Raw genomic sequence first — 17,541 nt, forward strand, 5'->3', positions numbered from 1 at the left:
ACCCCATAATCATAACCCACCCTTACTCCTTAAAATACCCCAACACCCTTAAACACTAGCCCATCTTAACCCTATAAATACCCCTGTACCCCAAAACCCAAACCTAGCCCTGAACCCTATAAATACCCCTGTACCTCAAAACCCAAACCTACCCCTGAACCCTAAAATACCCCTGTACCCCAAACCTAGCCCTGAACCCTTAAAATACCCCTGTACCCCAAAACCCAAACCTACCCCTGAACCCTAAAAATACCCCTGTACCCCAAAACCCAAACCTAACCCTGAACCCTAAAAATAACCCTGTACCCCAAAACCCAAACCTACCCCTGAACCCTAAAACACCCCTGTACCCCAAAACCCAAACCTAGCCCTGAACCCTAAAAATACCCCTGTACCCCAAACTCCACACCTAGCCCTGAACCCTTAAAATATCCCTGTACCCCAAAACCCAAACCTACCCCTGAACCCTAAAAATACCCCTATACCCCAAAACCCAAACCTAGCCCTGAACCCTAAAAATACCCCTGTACACCAAAACCCATACCTATCCCTAAACCCTAAAACTACCCCTGTACCCCATAACCCAAAACTATATCTGAACCCTTAAAATACCCAAACACCCCAAAACATATACCTTAGTACTCCAAAACATATACCCCTATACCCATACTTACCTTATCCAAACATCTTAAAAAAAACATGATTTTACCATTCATGCATTTACAACGAATTTCGTTGTAAATGTATGCGTGGTAAAAGCATATAAAATGTAATGCCATGCGTTATAATGGCATTGCGGAGTCATGGTACTTTCGTAATGAAAGTATGCGGAGTGATGGTATGAGGAAAGAAAGTTGCGGAATAATGGGTGTTTACCCTCCCCGGTAAGTACATTGATGGCACGGCGGCCCACATCTCCAGCAACATACTCCTATTTTTTCACCACCCATTTCAAAAATGCACAGGTCTCTCTCATTGATGGCCAGCACCGACATACACTTTTAGACACACCTCCCGCCACAAGTTCTAGAATTGCGAACTTTAGAGCTGGGGAGCTATGTTCGAATCTCAGCATCAGCTCAACATCCTGTGATTCCAGGCAAATCGCTTTGTCTCCCCGTGCCTACCACAAATGAATGTGTTCTTCTGTAATGTAAATTGTGCTCATGTTGTCGAGTTTGCGCTATATAATATTACAAGGAACAATAAAGTAGGGAAACTCGAGTTCACACACTACTGAACGCGCACTCTTAAGTGCATCAGCAGTGCACTGTGAATCGGAGCGTTTCACAGGCCTGTCACAGATAAGAAATGCTATCTAAACGAAAACCTACAAAACAATATACTACTGGCCGGCAGCAATTCATACCTGGACAACGTCGGGACGGGCTGCTAGTTATTTATATTATTAACTATTCTAAGTAATTGATTTCATATTATTTCCTATGGGGTTTCATTTTCAGTCCCTAGCTCCATTATTTTCCATGGGAGGGTGTTGCTGTGTAAATGGCTGGCCATATGTGGTGCTGGATGTATTACTGTTTTTTTGGGCAGTAGTAAATTTGTTGGGACTTAAAAGTTCTCTGCATAATATGAGACATGAGAGACATGATCCCCTGCCCGGAGTGCCGACTGTACTGTTGTCTGGATCCCTAATGCTTATCTGTTTTGTAGACAAACGCAGATCATATGTGTGCACCATGACACAGGCCTGTCTTTTCAGATTGTGGTCTTGTTGGACTGAGAAGGGCACCCAAAGCGCTACCCTAATAGTGGTGGAAGGCTACCGCCTTCCCCGTGAGTTAAGCAACAGGAGCATGATGGTGGCAGCTGTAGGAAAGTCTTTGTTTTTGCCCTGATCACCCCATTTTCTTTTGACTGATGCTGGTGGTTACTGACTCTAAAAGTGCCATGGGCTCTGCTAACCAGGCCCAGGGCCAGTACCCTGTCCTCTCAAGGTATTAGGTAATTGGTATAATTATAATTGGCAAAGAATACCTACCTGTAAGTCCCGAGTTAATGGTAGGGCCTTTAGGTTTAGAGACCCCAGTGGACTGCTGTGGTGTCTGGTGTAATTTTAAAGCCAGGCCTGCCCTGTGTCCAAATTCGACCTGTGGAATTGAAAGTACTTCCACAGCCCTAAACTACCTTTTTATTAAGTATTAGACCCCCTACTGTTATACAAAAAGATGGGACAATATAAAAGATATTTTTATGCCTTGGTAAAGAAAACAGCCAAAGTCGTTTTCCGTATTGTAGTGCTGCTAGCCTTGTAGGCTAATATGAGGAAGGCTTTATTCAATTTAATAAAGTCTATCTTTGTATTGGAGCAAGCTAGCAATACAATTCAAAGTATTAAATTAATGGGCGCATTAAATCCAACAACGTGCTGAAGTTGCATTTAATGTAACTGTTATGTGAAAGTGGTTTTAGAACTTAGGGGCATATTTACAAGGAAGTGGCGAAGCGCTGTGCTAGCCTTCTTGGCTTAGCGCTGCGCTCTGCCACTTCTGAAACACAGGGCTGCACCATATTTACAAGAACACGTGGCAGTCTTGCGTTTCCCCCCGCGCTGGTGCTAAGTTAGCTCCCTAGCACCAACGTAGGCACCCTTGCACCATAGTGCAAGGGTGCATGCGTTAAGGGGAATGATTGTTTATGTGCAGGAAGGTTCCCTTCCTACACATAAACAATCTGAAATGGTGTTTTGAAACTTCTATGTCTATGTGTGCTGCTTAATGCAGCACACATAGAAGTTGCAAAATGTAATTTTTTTTAAATCATTGCTTATGTGCAGGAAGGAACACCTTCCTGCACATAAATAATCAATGGCCTTTTTGCTATTTCTATCTGTGCTGCACATCACAGCACACATGGAAACAGCAAAATGAGGAGAAATTAAAATGTTCTCCTTGTTGCACCAGGGTAAGACCAGGTTTTCCCGATCTTAATTTTGGTGCTACCCCATATTTACTCAATCCTTGTAAATATGGGGCAGCGTCAAAATCAATGAGTGTTGTGGTGGAACGCCAACCACAACACCCATTGCCCACTCCTTTCACGCTAAGTACACCCTGCCTCTCTGAGCATAAGCAATTTACAATGAGCATTAAGCACAAATTAAATAACTTACTGTGCAGGCGCACCTACAACGACAGTGATTACAAATCCTTGGGCAATAAAATATTGATCACTCGCAAGGAATATAGGAAGGCAAGGTTCACCTTTCAGAGAATCAAAGAAGAACATCATTGGGCAACCGCCCACAAAATTATAAAATCAAAGGATCAAATAAGATTCTGGAGCTGAGTAAATAAGGATGTTTGATCTGCCCAACTCCCCACTGTAACAAACATCTCTCCTGCTGAATGGGAGGCCTACATTGAAGCACTCTATGTAGAGCCAGCCAGAACCAACTGGCCCAGTCTCTTCAATCCTAACCATACTAACTCCCACCTCAGATTGGCGTCCACTATTAAGATAACTCCAAACCAAGTTGCACTTATAATAAAGGAAAGGTGCCCTGGGGGGGCACCAGGCCCAATTGGCATACCAACACACATATACAAAGCATCCACTCATAAGTGGGCCATTTTGCTGGCCACCTTATTTGAGGCAAGTAGAATGGGTGGGCCCATTCCTGACTCCTGGCGAGGATCTCTTCTCATCCCCATCCACAAAAAAGGTCCGCTGTCCAATCCCGCAATTATAGGTTGATTGCCCTCCTTGATGTGGAAGGGAAGGCATATGCAAGTGTTCTACTACAAGAGCTGACTACCTGGGTGGAAGACCGCAAATTAATAACCTTCACTCAAACCGGCTTCCAACAGGGCTGCCACATCGAAGATAATTTGATCTGCCGAGCTTACATGATTGAGAGTATGCTCGCCACCAAAGAAAAATCGCCTTATTTGGGATTCCTTGATTTCCGAAAAGCCTTTTACAGCGTTGTTCACCCCAAACTTTGGGAAAAATTAACAAAATGGGGCATCCCCCAGCCCCTACTGAACGCTTTCATAGCCCTATACATATACACTGACCCTGGGTAAAAATAAGAGTTTCCTCAAGATGGTCAACCACCAATACAATCATGACCAATAGAGGCTTAAAGCAGGGATGCATATTGGGTCTCTACTCTTCAATCTGTATCTAGCAGAACTGCCCAAGTGACTGACCCTCTCCCGAGCATTTCCATCTCGAATCGAATCCACTAAAATCCCATCAATGCAATACGCTGATGACACGATCCTTCTCGATCAAACCTAGGTGGGCCTTCAAAGACTCTTCGATTTCTATGGCTCTGTATAGCAAAACAAACGCTTTGGAGATCAACATCACCAAAACAAAGGTGATGGTAGTCTTGCGCTCACAAGTTAGAAAGCGCTCTTGGTACATTGAAGGGAAGTCAATAGAGATAGTGACTTCCTACGAGTATCTGAGTGTCTGGATGGATCACAGAGGGAGACCGGCGCAGCATATCACTGCAACGCAGGGTGTGGCCCACAGCCTGGAGGGGGCTTTCATAAGAACCAGGAAAGCCCTTTCTTCTCCAGCTCTTTCGCTGCTAATCAGAGTGATAGGTGCCAAACCTTTACCGACAATAGCCTTTGGCGCCACAACCTTTAAAGACAAAATGTTCACCTTGCTAGACAAAGCTCAATCAGCCTGTTTTCGTAGAGTGTTCCACCTACCCAACTCGACCTCTCACGCCCAAATTCTTATAGAGTGCTCCTTGTCATCTCAACACTAGGTTATAAAAGCAAGATTTATCGCCTATTGTTTAAAAACCAAAACGGCTTGTGACACTGCCCCAAAGAGATGGTCTCTGTTAAACAATCTTAGTACTTCCTGGAGCCAATTTTTAACATCGTGCCTGGACGCACTAGAGGCTCAGGATAGATGGGCAAGCTCGCTGCCCATAGGGTCGATTGCAAAAGTCCTGACCAAACAAGCAAAGATCTTGTCACAGGAACATGATGCGCTAGCCGTGAAAAATCTCTCCCATGGCATTTGGGCGTTAAAACTCTATGCCCCTAAAACCCTACCATACTACTTGCCATCATCCATGAAACCACATGTGAAACATCACCTAATGAGATTACATTTTGGCCTAATCCCGCTGATGGCGTACAAGTATGGCTGGAGGTACAAGGAAGATGTGCCCACACAGTGTCATTTTTGTAACAACGGGGAAGAAAATGTAATCTACATCTTGTGCATCTGTAGAACTTTACTTCCTTTGTAAGCTTTTGGGCTGCGCCCAATTTGGCGTATCCTGAATGTACGGGCATGTCAAGAAGCTCTAGAGGAGTGTATGAGGGGCAACTCAGCTCAGATGGCCGCCCGTTTTGTAAAATTCACGATTGAGATCAATTCCGTGTTAACAGTAGACGCCCGCCAAGAATCCTTGCCGTGCCAGCTATGAACCCCTTTGCTTCAATGAATTTCTCTTTTAATAGAATTTGGAAAGTGTTTTTTTTTTACTTGTTTCTGTACAAATTGCAATGATTTTAATGAATTGTGCAAATAAAATATTCTATAGCGTAAAAGGGTGCCTTATTCACAAGGTGGTGTTAAGCCACGTTAAGTGGCTTAACGCCACCTTGTGAATAAGGCAAAGCTGCTACCGCCACCACAGCACCAAGAAAATCGACGTGGACGCAATAGGGGCTTGTAAATATACTTTTTACTATCGTGTAGCTCCGCCCATGGCCTATTGGTGTCTGTTACGTGCAACAAAGCCCATATGTCTTCAATTATCGTGCCCAGACACGGGCACGATAATTGAAGACATATGCCTCGCAGTGGCGCGCGCCCCACTCACAGGTGTTTTTTTTTTTTACAATAGCGATCGCTTTCAGTGCTGCTTGTTGCAACTTTTCTATCGTGCACATTTGTTTCTGCGTGGTTGCATTTACAGGACCTGCGCTGGAGTTTTGTTGTTCTTTTCGAAAAAATGCCCAGTTACACACCATCAGACTTCCCCCTACCCTGAATATGCGCACAGACACAGATACACTTATTTGCGTCTTCTTTTCACCATTATGCCCTCTTAACACGTTTATGAGAACAGAAATGTTGAAAAAAGGTTTTATTAGCAGCCGTTTAAACTTGTGCTAAATGTCTCTATAGCATCTTTTCTAATGCCAAAGATGCCCCTGCTTAATATTGAGTGTGCTTTATTGCCTTGTAAACTTTGTGATTTATTTATGATTACACATTCCTGAGCAACAGATAAAACAGTGTGTGATGGATCATTCTTGGCCCGGCCTACAAAGGGATGAAGTGTGGTTAGGAGATAGCTCGCGGCATCACACACAATACACACATACTCATGACACACATACACATACATATGCACACATGCGCACACACACACCCACACACATACACCCAAGCATGAACACACACTCACGCACACACACGTGCGAACACGTGCATGCACATACTCATACACACACCTTCACAGACACACTCGCACGCGCACACACATGCACACACACATGCACACCCACATGCACACACAATCATGCACACACACACAAATGCACAGACACGCGCAGGTCACACACAAATGCAGACGCGGACTGCAGAGGAGACTCGTTTATGTGGCGTGAAATCTCTCCTCATGGAGCGACTGTTGGGACCCCAGAGCAGGGGACCTGCATTACTGAGGTTGGTAGAACTGCAGATACAACAGTGCAGGAAAATGGATGGCTATTTGTGTTGTCTCATTTACAACTGGGGGCTAACACGAGCATTTTTAATATTGTGTGTGCTTTATTGCCTTGTAAACTCAAGCGGAGTACTTTTTAATGATTTACGGGTTCGTAGCCTTTGTGATTTTTTATGATTACACATTCCTGAGCAACAGATAAAACAGTGTGTGATGGCTCATTCTTGGCCCGGCCTATAAAGGGATGAAGGGTGGTTAGGAGATAGCTCGCGGCATCGCACACAATACACACATACTCACGCACACACAAATGCGGACGCGGACTACAGAGGAGACTCGGTTATGTGCCATGTGGCGTGAAATCTCTCCTCGGGGAGTGACTCTTGGGACCCCAGAGCAGGGGACCTGCATTACTGAGGTTGGCAGAACAGCAGATTCAACAGTGCAGGAAAACGGATGGCTATTTGTGGTCTCTCATTTACAACTGGGGCTAACACGAGCATTTTTAATATTGTGTGTGCTTTATTGCCTTGTAAACTCAAGCGGAGTACTTTTTAATGATTTACGGGTTCGTAGCCTTTGTGATTTTTTATGATTACACATTCCTGAGCAACAGATAAAACAGTGTGTGATGGCTCATTCTTGGCCCGGCCTACAAACGGATGAAGCGTGGTTAGGAGATAGCTCGCGGCATCGCACACAATACACACATACTCACGCACACACACACATACAAATGCACACATCCGCGCACACACACCCACACACATACACCCAAGCATGAACACACACACACACTCACGCACACACACACACACCTGCACACACTTGCATGCACATACTCATACACACACCTACACAGACACACTTGCACGCACACACACATGCACACACACATGCACACACACTCATGCACACACATGCGCACACACAACCACAAACACAACACACACAAACACAGCACACACAACAACACACCCACAACCACACACACAACCACACACATAACCACACACACAACCACACATACAACCACACATACAACCACACACAACCACACACAGAACCACACCATCAGTGCACACTTTCACCAAGCACAGACACCATCAGTCATCAGTGCACGCTTTCACTGGGCACAAACACCACCAGCCATCAGTGCATGCTTTCACCAAGCACACACACACACCGCCAGCCGTCAGTGCACGCATTCATCAGACACACACCACCAGCCATCAGTGCACACTTTTTTACCAGGCACACACATCACCAGCCATCCGTGCACGCTTCCACCAGGCACACACACCACCAGCTGGCGGTGCACACTTCCACCTGGCACACACACCACCAGCCATCAGTGCACAATTTCTACAGACACACACACCACCAGTCATCAGTGCACCCATCAATTGTTAACGCATCCACAATTAACTATTGTAGCAATAGCAGTATGGCGCACTTTACTTTTAAACATATTCATCTAAAGTGCATCATGCCACCATTGCTACAAAAAATAAATACACATTTTGTTGGCCTACAATTTATAGACTTTTGTTGCAATTGGTGGTGCAATATTTAGCAATGCCAATAGCTCAAACGTAATTAATCCGAGACCTATTGCATTGTAAATGCTTGTTTTTTAGTCGAACCCTGTGTTAGTCGGAAATAAAATAGGCAATGTGCTCTAAACAGTGATATCTAACATTCAGCGAGACAGGGAGTTTTAGGCAGTACAGGACGTTGGACGTAGTACAGGGCGGAAAGGCAAGCATTCTTCATCAGACCAGGCCTGGCCTATGACAAATAACTTTAGATGATGGATGGCTCCCAGGCACATGTAGGTTAATCTGTGGAATGTCACAAGCAGTTAATCCAATGCCTGTCTATCACAGGGCCGCTGTGAGCTTTGTGTGGTATATACGTTTATTATCTGCACTGGAATGAAAGTGTTTCTGTTCCCAAGCCCCTCTGTGAATTAACACCCTAAACCTTTCAATTAGGAACATTATACAGATTACCTCCCACGCACATATCTTGAGAGAGTGTAAAGTTGGAAATACTCAAGCCCAACTTTTACCTTTGGACAGAGTCTTGTTGCTGAGTGACCCAGGGTCAAGTGAGACAACTGCAACCTTTCCTCGCCTATTATTTAAATTCTTTAGCTTTTAGTCAGTACTCGGATCTGACACTACATGTTCCAAGATGCAAAGTGCCTATGGCTAAAGAGCCGGAAGATGTTAAAGTGGTCACACATGGGCTAGGCCCAAGTGCTTGCTGTAGTTTGAGAGGTTGATAGTATTTAATGGTATCATGGCATATCAATGTTGTTGGACCTGGCCTCGTGGCGTGGTTCCCCCCCCGATCCTCAGCACCCTGTACGCACAGCCCTGCACCCGAGAACCACTGGTCGGCCTGTCCCCGGTCCGCCTAGAGCCCTACACAACACTCCCTACATGCTCTGACCCGGTGCCGGGTGCCCCGTTCCTACATCCCTACACGTGACCACCGGTCACCATTATTGCCACACAGGCCCACCGGCCGCCATTTTCCCTTCCCGCAGTCCCTGGCTCTGCAGCCCTTGGCCGACCCCGGCCACAGAGAAGCTTAGGCGGCAGACGCGCCATGACCCGGCTGGGGGGTAAAGGGCCCTCGAAGTACCCAGGACCAAAGAATTCGATAGCACCTCTGGTCTCCTCCCGAGAGACTGGTTTCTCTCGCACCTCTGGCCTGCCCCTGGGGGCTGGTTTCGATCGCACCTCTGGCCTCCCCGAGAGCTGGCTCCAGACCTGGATGGGTGTCTGGGAATCCCCAGACGCCTCTTCTAAAGCATCAAAGGGCCCGCCGACGGAACACTCTGCCGACCCGCCCCGGACCCCGAGGTCGCCTCCTGCGAAGGTCCGGACATCAAAGGGCCACTGGACTATATGAAGGCCCGCCCCAGAACTAGCGGGCAGTTGTATTCTGGACAAGAAAGTCCTGCTGATCTGATCGCTACTGACCTTGAGGAGAGTCCGAACTTTGCACCCTACGAGCCCTGCTGACGCTGTCGCGGCTCACCCTCGAAAAGAAGGAACTGAAACCACGGAGCCCTGCTGACCTCGTCGCGGCTCATCCTTGGAACTCTAAGGACTTCGCTGAACATCCTGAGCCCTGCTGACGCTGTCGCGGCTCCCCACGAACTAACGGCACCTCTGTGCACTCCGGATCGAGCCCTGCAGACCTCGTCGCGGCTTGAGGAGTACTCTGGTCCGGCTGGACCATCGACCCTACCAACACGACCTGACTCGAACCGAAGTGAGTAGAACCATCAGTACCACTTCCAACTTCCGTATCCCCCCGGCTCGAGGATTGAGAGCTGTGCGCAGGGTACGTGACGTCCTGGCCTACTATTGAGACTGTCCCGCTTCCCTATTCCTTCCAACCGAGACTTTATGATCCCTCGATCATTTGTAAATATTGATTCCTTTTAATTGTGATGAAGAACGTGCTTACTAAAGATCCACGGTGTAGTGTCCGTTCATACGTGTGGTGTGAGCTCAGTGTGTACGATCGTAGATTCAGAGTCCTCCCCGGCGGGGACCGCACATTAAAGACTCTGCAGTATTTGTGGGAGTGGAGGATCATGGGGTGGTCGGGAGAGCACATCCTGACCCCTGGGGTTTCCCCTTCTAACAAATGTTGTGGCAGATTACCCGTTTCGATGATCCAAAGGAAACTGAAACTCAAACAAAAACAGAATTCCTCATATCAGCTTCAACACTAAAAGGAATTTGGGGGCCTATTTATAAAAAAGTAACGCAGCAAGTCATCTTGCTGTGCAGCAATACAGGGAAAGGGCAGGAATTAGGCGTTTTTTTTTTTACAAAACTGTGCATTCCTGTCCCTTTGCAAGCACTGGCGCACAATGGGATGCCTGGTGCCAATGCAGGCACCCTTGCATGTGCCTGCATGGCATGCAGGATTGTTTTTGTGCACCTTTCTACACAAAAACAACACTCAGAGGCATATTCTTCTATATTGAAAGAGGAAGTAACGAGGAGAAATGAAGATATTTCTACTCATTATGCCTCCCCTGGGAAGGCGTATCTTTTTGGCTCATTCCCAGGTTTACCAGTGATGGTAAATCTAGGAAAGCATCAAAAACCATAGGAGTTGCTTGACAACACCCACGCAACTCTCATGGAATGCCTTCCCAGGGCAGAGTAACGCAACGCAGCGATTTGCACTGGTTGCTTTACTCCTGATTTATCAAGCCACACAGAGAACCTCAAAGTGGCCTTCTGGACTTGATAACTTGCTTTTTAGGGTTTGTGTCATGCTTGTGCCACGTTGCTTGGTACAAATGCGATGCAAACCCTTCATAAATAGGCCCCTTGGGGCATAAATGGGAAGAACATCTAGAAAAAATCACGTGCCACTTCCAAACATGCAACTCAGCAAAACTAGGGTTTAAAACAAGTTCAAAAAAGTTTCAAATGCTCTCCCTTGCTCTCTCCCTTCTTCTTTTCCCACTTTCCTCTCATGAAATCGTATTCACTCTCTTATTCCTTTCCCTCTATTAGCTTTTTCGCTCCATTAATTGGTTTGGATTGTTCCTGTCAGACTGACCCCTTGCAATGTTAGATTGTTTGAGCAATACTGATTCGAAACATTTATGCAGCCATTTCTCTTTCATGACAAATAGTAAGCTGCTGCCCCTGTGGGGAGACTGAAGTAATAGAATGCATCAGAGGCCTGAAGTTCACTCACTCACTGTGGCTGCTGCCTTGCCACAGAATGTCCCAAGGGCAGCAGCTGGTGGAAACATTTGGTGACATTTCCATGTCACTCATTTTAAAAATTGTCAATGATTGCTTGAATGAATGTGTTTTACTTGATAAATCCCTAGAATAACTATCTGTTTAGCACAATTATCACAGGTATAGTACTGACTATTGCTCAAAAGACACAATTTTTGAAAAATGTGCCCCCCCCAATCCACCATTAAAAAAACAGCAGGCTTCGCTTTTCGCTTGCTCACATGCAAAAATTCATTGACTGCTTACGCTCCACCAATCATAAATTCCACAAGCCTCCTCTCCAAGCCTGCACTTGGCAGTGGGGTCTGATTTAGCTTTCCTTAGGATAGTCGTCCAAGGGATTTTTAGGGACTTTGTCATCATCGAGAATGTACTTTAAATTAAATATTATCGTGTTCGCATATTTAGTCAGTTGGCAATATTTTAAGAAGGCGGCATGATTTTGTAAGCCAAAGTCCTACCGTTTTTGACAGCATTTTGTCGTTTTTGGAAAGCAGTAAACATTCCTAAGTTAGTCCAATGTTATTGGGATTAGTCTGGTGCTCTCGAACAGGCAAACCATTCGATGCATGCACTTCAGTTTATTTGTGGCAGATTAAAGTAACTGAAGTTAGATGTGATCATTAGCGGGTTAAGGGGGGGGCATGCGAGTTCATGCAAATGTTTGGTGGCGTTTATATATAAGCCAGAGTAGATAGTGTTAAGTTGCAGGGGTATCACTTTCCAATAAAGGTGAGATCTTTATCTGAAGTGGGTTGTGGACAATTTGTAGAAAGTCAATGGTGATTAAGGCAAACATAAGTGTGTATTAGGGGAATTTGTGCTCAGAGTAAAGATGCATGCAGAGGAGGGAAAGGAAGGTGAAAGTCATTTGGAAGGAAAAAGAAGTGGTGACCCTCAGAAGGATTTGTTTATGGCCTAAAAACGGCTTGCAGCATACGTAAAGTGGTTTGATGAAAACAGGGGCTTCCAAATGCAAGAAATAAAATGCAAGTCATGCGTCAGGACATAAACAAAAACACCAGGCCTGATCAGAGACGTTTTAAGGCATTGACAAAGTGGGCTCAGCTCTGGCCCATGGCCCCAGAATTTCATGGGTCCCTTTATAGAGCCAGCTCTGTTCTGCTGGGATCAGGGCCGGACTGGCTACCGGGCAGTTTGAAATGCTGCTGAGCTGGGGGCTGATTTAGTTCATGGAGACCTTGCTTTAATTATTTCGAAGCACGTGCAGGTCTCCATGAACGAAATCAGCCCCCACCGCAGTGAAATCAGCCCCCAGCTCGGCAGCATTCCAAACTGCCCAGTAGTCAGTCCGGCCCTGGCTGGGATTCTTGCCCTGATGACATAGAAGAATTCTTAACCAAACTGTTTTAAATACGATTTTCCTTTAATTTATTTGACATGTAGGTGGTGTGAAAGGCTATTATAGACATTTTTCAGAGAAATGCTGTGTTTGCTTCATGCAACATCCATATAAAAAGTTTCTTTTAGATCAACACAGGACCTCTCATGTGAGGTCGTAACAGACATTATTTTCAGTAATATTAGTGAGCATTATTGATGTCAAAACTAGAATATGACAATTGCTTTATTAACCTTCTTGCTTTCTCAAATATGCTTGAAATTCACCATTTGCCAGCTCGTTTTTCAAAATTTTCTCGGGAGGAGAACCCCCTTTGTGGCTGTCAGGCTCGCTCGCTGCGCTCGCTCGCCACAAGCCACTCATCACAAACTTTTACACCTCATCATTTTAAAGTCCCACCAGCCGCCACTGAAAATGAGATTTTCTCCATTTTGATTTTTGGGTGAATAGTGCATTCAGGGTCAAAAATATGCTACACTTTGCAGGAAGTGGTCATAGCAGAGCTAGGTAGCTTCACCCCTATTGGTTAGGGTGTCCCCTTTTCCTGCCAGCCCTGAATGGAGGATACATATGGAAGAGCTGCAACAGAAAAATAAGAACTGCCCTGCTTGACCCCTGGACTACACCACAGAAGGCTCTGCTGCACTCACAAGGCTTTACAAAGAAAAGACTGTGCCTGACTCAAAGGAAAAGGAGTTGGCTTCTTAATCAGCAACAGGTACAACATAGTTTGAAGAAGAAGTCCCCTACCAAGCCAAAGAGAGGATCAGCACAGCTGTCAAATGGCAACTGGATTTGTTTCATGGACTGTTCAGATGCATTGTGGGAAACTGAGTACAAGCCCCCTAAGATGCAATACAGTCTCTGAACCTTGTTTTCCCCTGAAGGAACCAAGAAACTACAAGACCTCAAAATGTGGAAACTTTTTGCAAAGTCTTGCGGAAAAGCCCCAGGAGGAAAGCTGCTCAACTTTGAGATTCAAGCTGCCAACGTCAACTCGTCAATCAGATTGACCTTGCTGGTTCAGCCTGTTGAAAAGCTCCAAGAAGAACCCCATTAACCATCGGGAGAGAATCCATCGATGACTACTTCGAGACCTTCCTTGCCATTGATGCCAAGGACTCGACACCTGTCTTTTCTCTGAGCCACCAAGCTGGAGCAGGCTTCCGTCGTCAATTCGACCGCCGGATCCAACAAGCCTGAGGCCCTGCCAATGAGCCCATTGACGGGAGAATTGCTCCAAGAAAAAGATTACGCCCAAAGTTAAACTTTTGACCAGGACCTAGCGCTTATACTTTCAGACCGGGGCTACATTGTAGTCAGCCTAAAACTTTGCCTTTGTTCTGGTCCAGTGCTACCAGAAAGCCACCGGTGGCTCTTTAAGCTTTTTAATGCTGGAATGGCAATTTTTAATTTAGTCTTTAAAAAAAATCATATCTCTGGTTCCCTACATTGGATTCTTTTAGTTTTGGTGTTGTTTTGAAGATTCTCTATTGTCATAAATTAGTGTTGGATTTTTATTGTATTCTATCTTTTACCTATTTACTGTTTTGGTGGTGTTAAATGCTTTACACAAACCGGCCTCTTAAGTTAAGCTTGACTGCTCATTTGCTAACCTGCCAAGGATTGAGCAAGGATTTAATTTATTGGGTCTTGACTGGACCTATTGGTGAATGTGATAATATTACTAACTGAGGGGGAGCACCCCCACCTACTAATACCTCCTACTTTTTGCATGGCATTTGTTGCAACCTTGGCTGAAATGTACTGGGTTCTTCCTAACAAGGTCCCCAGTACAAGTGTTCTTTCCCTAAAAACTGTACAATTGTTCCCCAATTGGAGACACCTTTAACACTCTCAGTAAGTCCCTAGTAAAGGTAGCCTGGTGTATAGGGCCTGAGGTACTAAAGAGGGTCCCTAAGGGGTGCAGCATGAATTGTGCCACCTCAAAGGACCCCTCACCAAGCACATGCAACAATGTCATTGGTGGGTTTTAATAGCTCGATATTTAAAAAGCCTGATCTATTGTTGAGAGGTATTAAGCACTTCAATAATATACACATATCATTTGCTCATTTTAAATAGATGCAGTCAATACACCCGAAGTGATACTCAATTGATAATTGTCACTAGAAGTCACCATCATTTACATATACAAAACAAAAAGAAATATGAAAAATAATAAACATTTATAAACATATGCACATATAAAAAGGACCATTACAGTCATAGCATGTCTACATTCATACATTTATGTAAATTACAATCAGATGTCTTGTAGATGTGTTTGGAAAATTTACAGCAAAAGTGGTCTGTAGTGACTATACATATTGGAAGAAGTCTGGTAGCTGCTTCAAAATACATATTATAAAAAGTCTTGCAACTGTATTGGTGAATATTGTGCAGTTGGGTGCTTCCTACATAATGTAAGAGGACTGATAACTGTCATAAGTTAATACTTAATACTCAGTTCACATGGACATATGGGTTGCTCTTGTGTTTTGAAAACGCTAAATGGAAAAGGCAGTATGTGATACTGGAGGGACACCTAGACGGGGCTGTCCTCACCTTGGTGGCTCTCTACATCCTTAACATGAGCCAAGCGGGGTTATTAGTGGTGCTTACCCCAGAGCTCTTCCATGACACGCTCAGTCCTGGGCTCTGGGGGGGTTGATTGTAATTGTTTGCCTGACTTACATCTTGACCTCTCCACTCCCCCCTGAGCACGGTGGCTAGCACTCGCATTACACATCACTTTGACCAATAGCACCCGCATTTGTGCTTAGACAACACATGCCGCATAGGGCACCCACATGACTGAGAATTCTCTTTTTATTCTCCACAACATGATGTACACACTTGGATCGATCTCTTCTTGTGCACTGTCCTACTTGGCCCCCTGAACATCCGATCGGAATACCTACTGTCGCTCACTTTGCGTTGGGGCAGACAAATCCCCACCATGCCCACTTGGCAGTTGCAACTTGAGGCTCTTTCTGATCTTCCCTTTGTTGAGGCTCTATCATAATGTCTCACTTGATGCTTCGAGGAGAAAAATGGTTCTGCCTTGTTCCATGCCCTGGAGTGAGATGCTCACAAGGCCATGGCTCATGAACACTGCCTGGCAGCCTCCTGAAGTATCCACCGACACTAGATAGAAGACCTTGGCACGATCGAGCAGGAGCTTTGCTTGCTGGAAATATGAGTCGCCACTCTGGCAACATCACCTGAACGGCCTTGACGGTTGTGCGAACTGTGCAGTGAGGCGGAGGCCTCCTTCAGCTGACACGATTTTCGGAGGAGGAGGGCCCTACAGCATGCCCAGGGGGATTGCTCCGGCAAATTGTTGGTGTGGCTTGTTCGAGAAGAATAGCAATGCGCCCCCATTGTGGTGCTTTCCCTCCATAATGGTGAGTTCATTGCCTCCCAGTTGGCCATCAATGCAGCCTTCTGAGATTACTATCAAGGGATGCATGCTGCGATGATCCCCCGTTCCCGGATTGTATATCTGGGTTCCTACGTAGGATTTCCCTCCCTAGGCTAAATCCCCTGAAGCAAGCTGAACTTGAAGAGCCAGTGAAGATGGAGGAGATTTGTACGTCTATTTCCCAGATCGCTCAGAATAGGACCCCAGGTACTGACGGACTACCGATCTGGTATTATACCACCGTGTCTGCACAGACCACCCAGCACCTACTGGCCAGTTTAATGAAGCCAAAGACCTAGGGGGGCTTCCAAACTCCCTCCAGAAGGCCCTGGTTGTGGTCCTTCCTAAACTCAGCCATGACCCACTGGATATCAGGTCATATTAACAACTTGGTTGTGTATGCGGAGCCCCGCTGATACATCCCCTGGTGAGGCACACCAATTTGGATCACACACAAGTGCTTCTTTAGTATTGTATTCTTCGTTTATTTCATTTCAGTAATTTATATTCATTTTGATCATAGATGACTTGAATATTAAACAGCATATCCAACAGTCGTTATCCATAACATTTAAACATTGGCCTCCAATGCATTTCGGGCTTGAGGGCCCTTGGTCACGGAGAGCTGAGGAGGAAGCACAGGGGGGGGCGGTAGTGAGAAACTATATCACAATAAAGAGAGTAAGGGGGTCTACTAGGGTGATAAGGTGTCTGGGCTCATTCGTTGTCTCTAGTGCACGAGGCTGTAGTGAGGGGTGGGGGATGTGAAGGGAAATTACCGTCGGTGAGTCAAACTTAAGCAAACATGTTAAAAATGGTGAAGACAAAGCGTCTTTGCATCTTACTTTAAAGTTACGCGTAGCGTCTGTAGACGTTCTCCATCGGTCATCCGTTCGCTGTTCCTAACGTGTGTAGGACAGCCTGCTAAATATTTACATGAACAGTGATGACGGACTAGCGCCCGATGGTTACGGGGGCCATCTTGGAATGGTGTATTTAAAGAAAAGATGCTAGAAAGGCAGGGGCCATCTATGAATGGTAGATGCTGAGGGAAAGTGTCAAGGGAAAAGCCACAGTGTGCTATGTATATGAGAGGGTACAATTAATAGACAATAGAGACAAACATGTGTGGTTCAGACAGGAATAGAGAGGCAGGTGAAGCAGCAACATGGTATGATACAAATGATCCTACAGGTAGCAGCTAAATTCTGTCCGATCATTGAGCCCGTGGGGCTTAAGAGTTTGCAAAAGGTAGGTCCATTCAAGTTCTCTCTTGAGT

The 17,541-nt window shown here is 45.5% G+C and overlaps 1 protein-coding gene across 1 annotated transcript in view; it reads right to left on the reverse strand.

Annotated features, from left to right (window-relative positions):
- The window catches only part of LOC144771608 (cytochrome P450 2J6-like), a 501,433-nt gene that overhangs the window by 462,265 nt on the left and 21,627 nt on the right, over positions 1-17,541 (reverse strand). The gene's annotated exons all lie outside the window — the stretch shown is intronic.

Source organism: Lissotriton helveticus, chromosome 8, assembly GCF_964261635.1.
Source record: "Lissotriton helveticus chromosome 8, aLisHel1.1, whole genome shotgun sequence".
Lineage (NCBI taxonomy): Eukaryota > Metazoa > Chordata > Amphibia > Caudata > Salamandridae > Lissotriton > Lissotriton helveticus.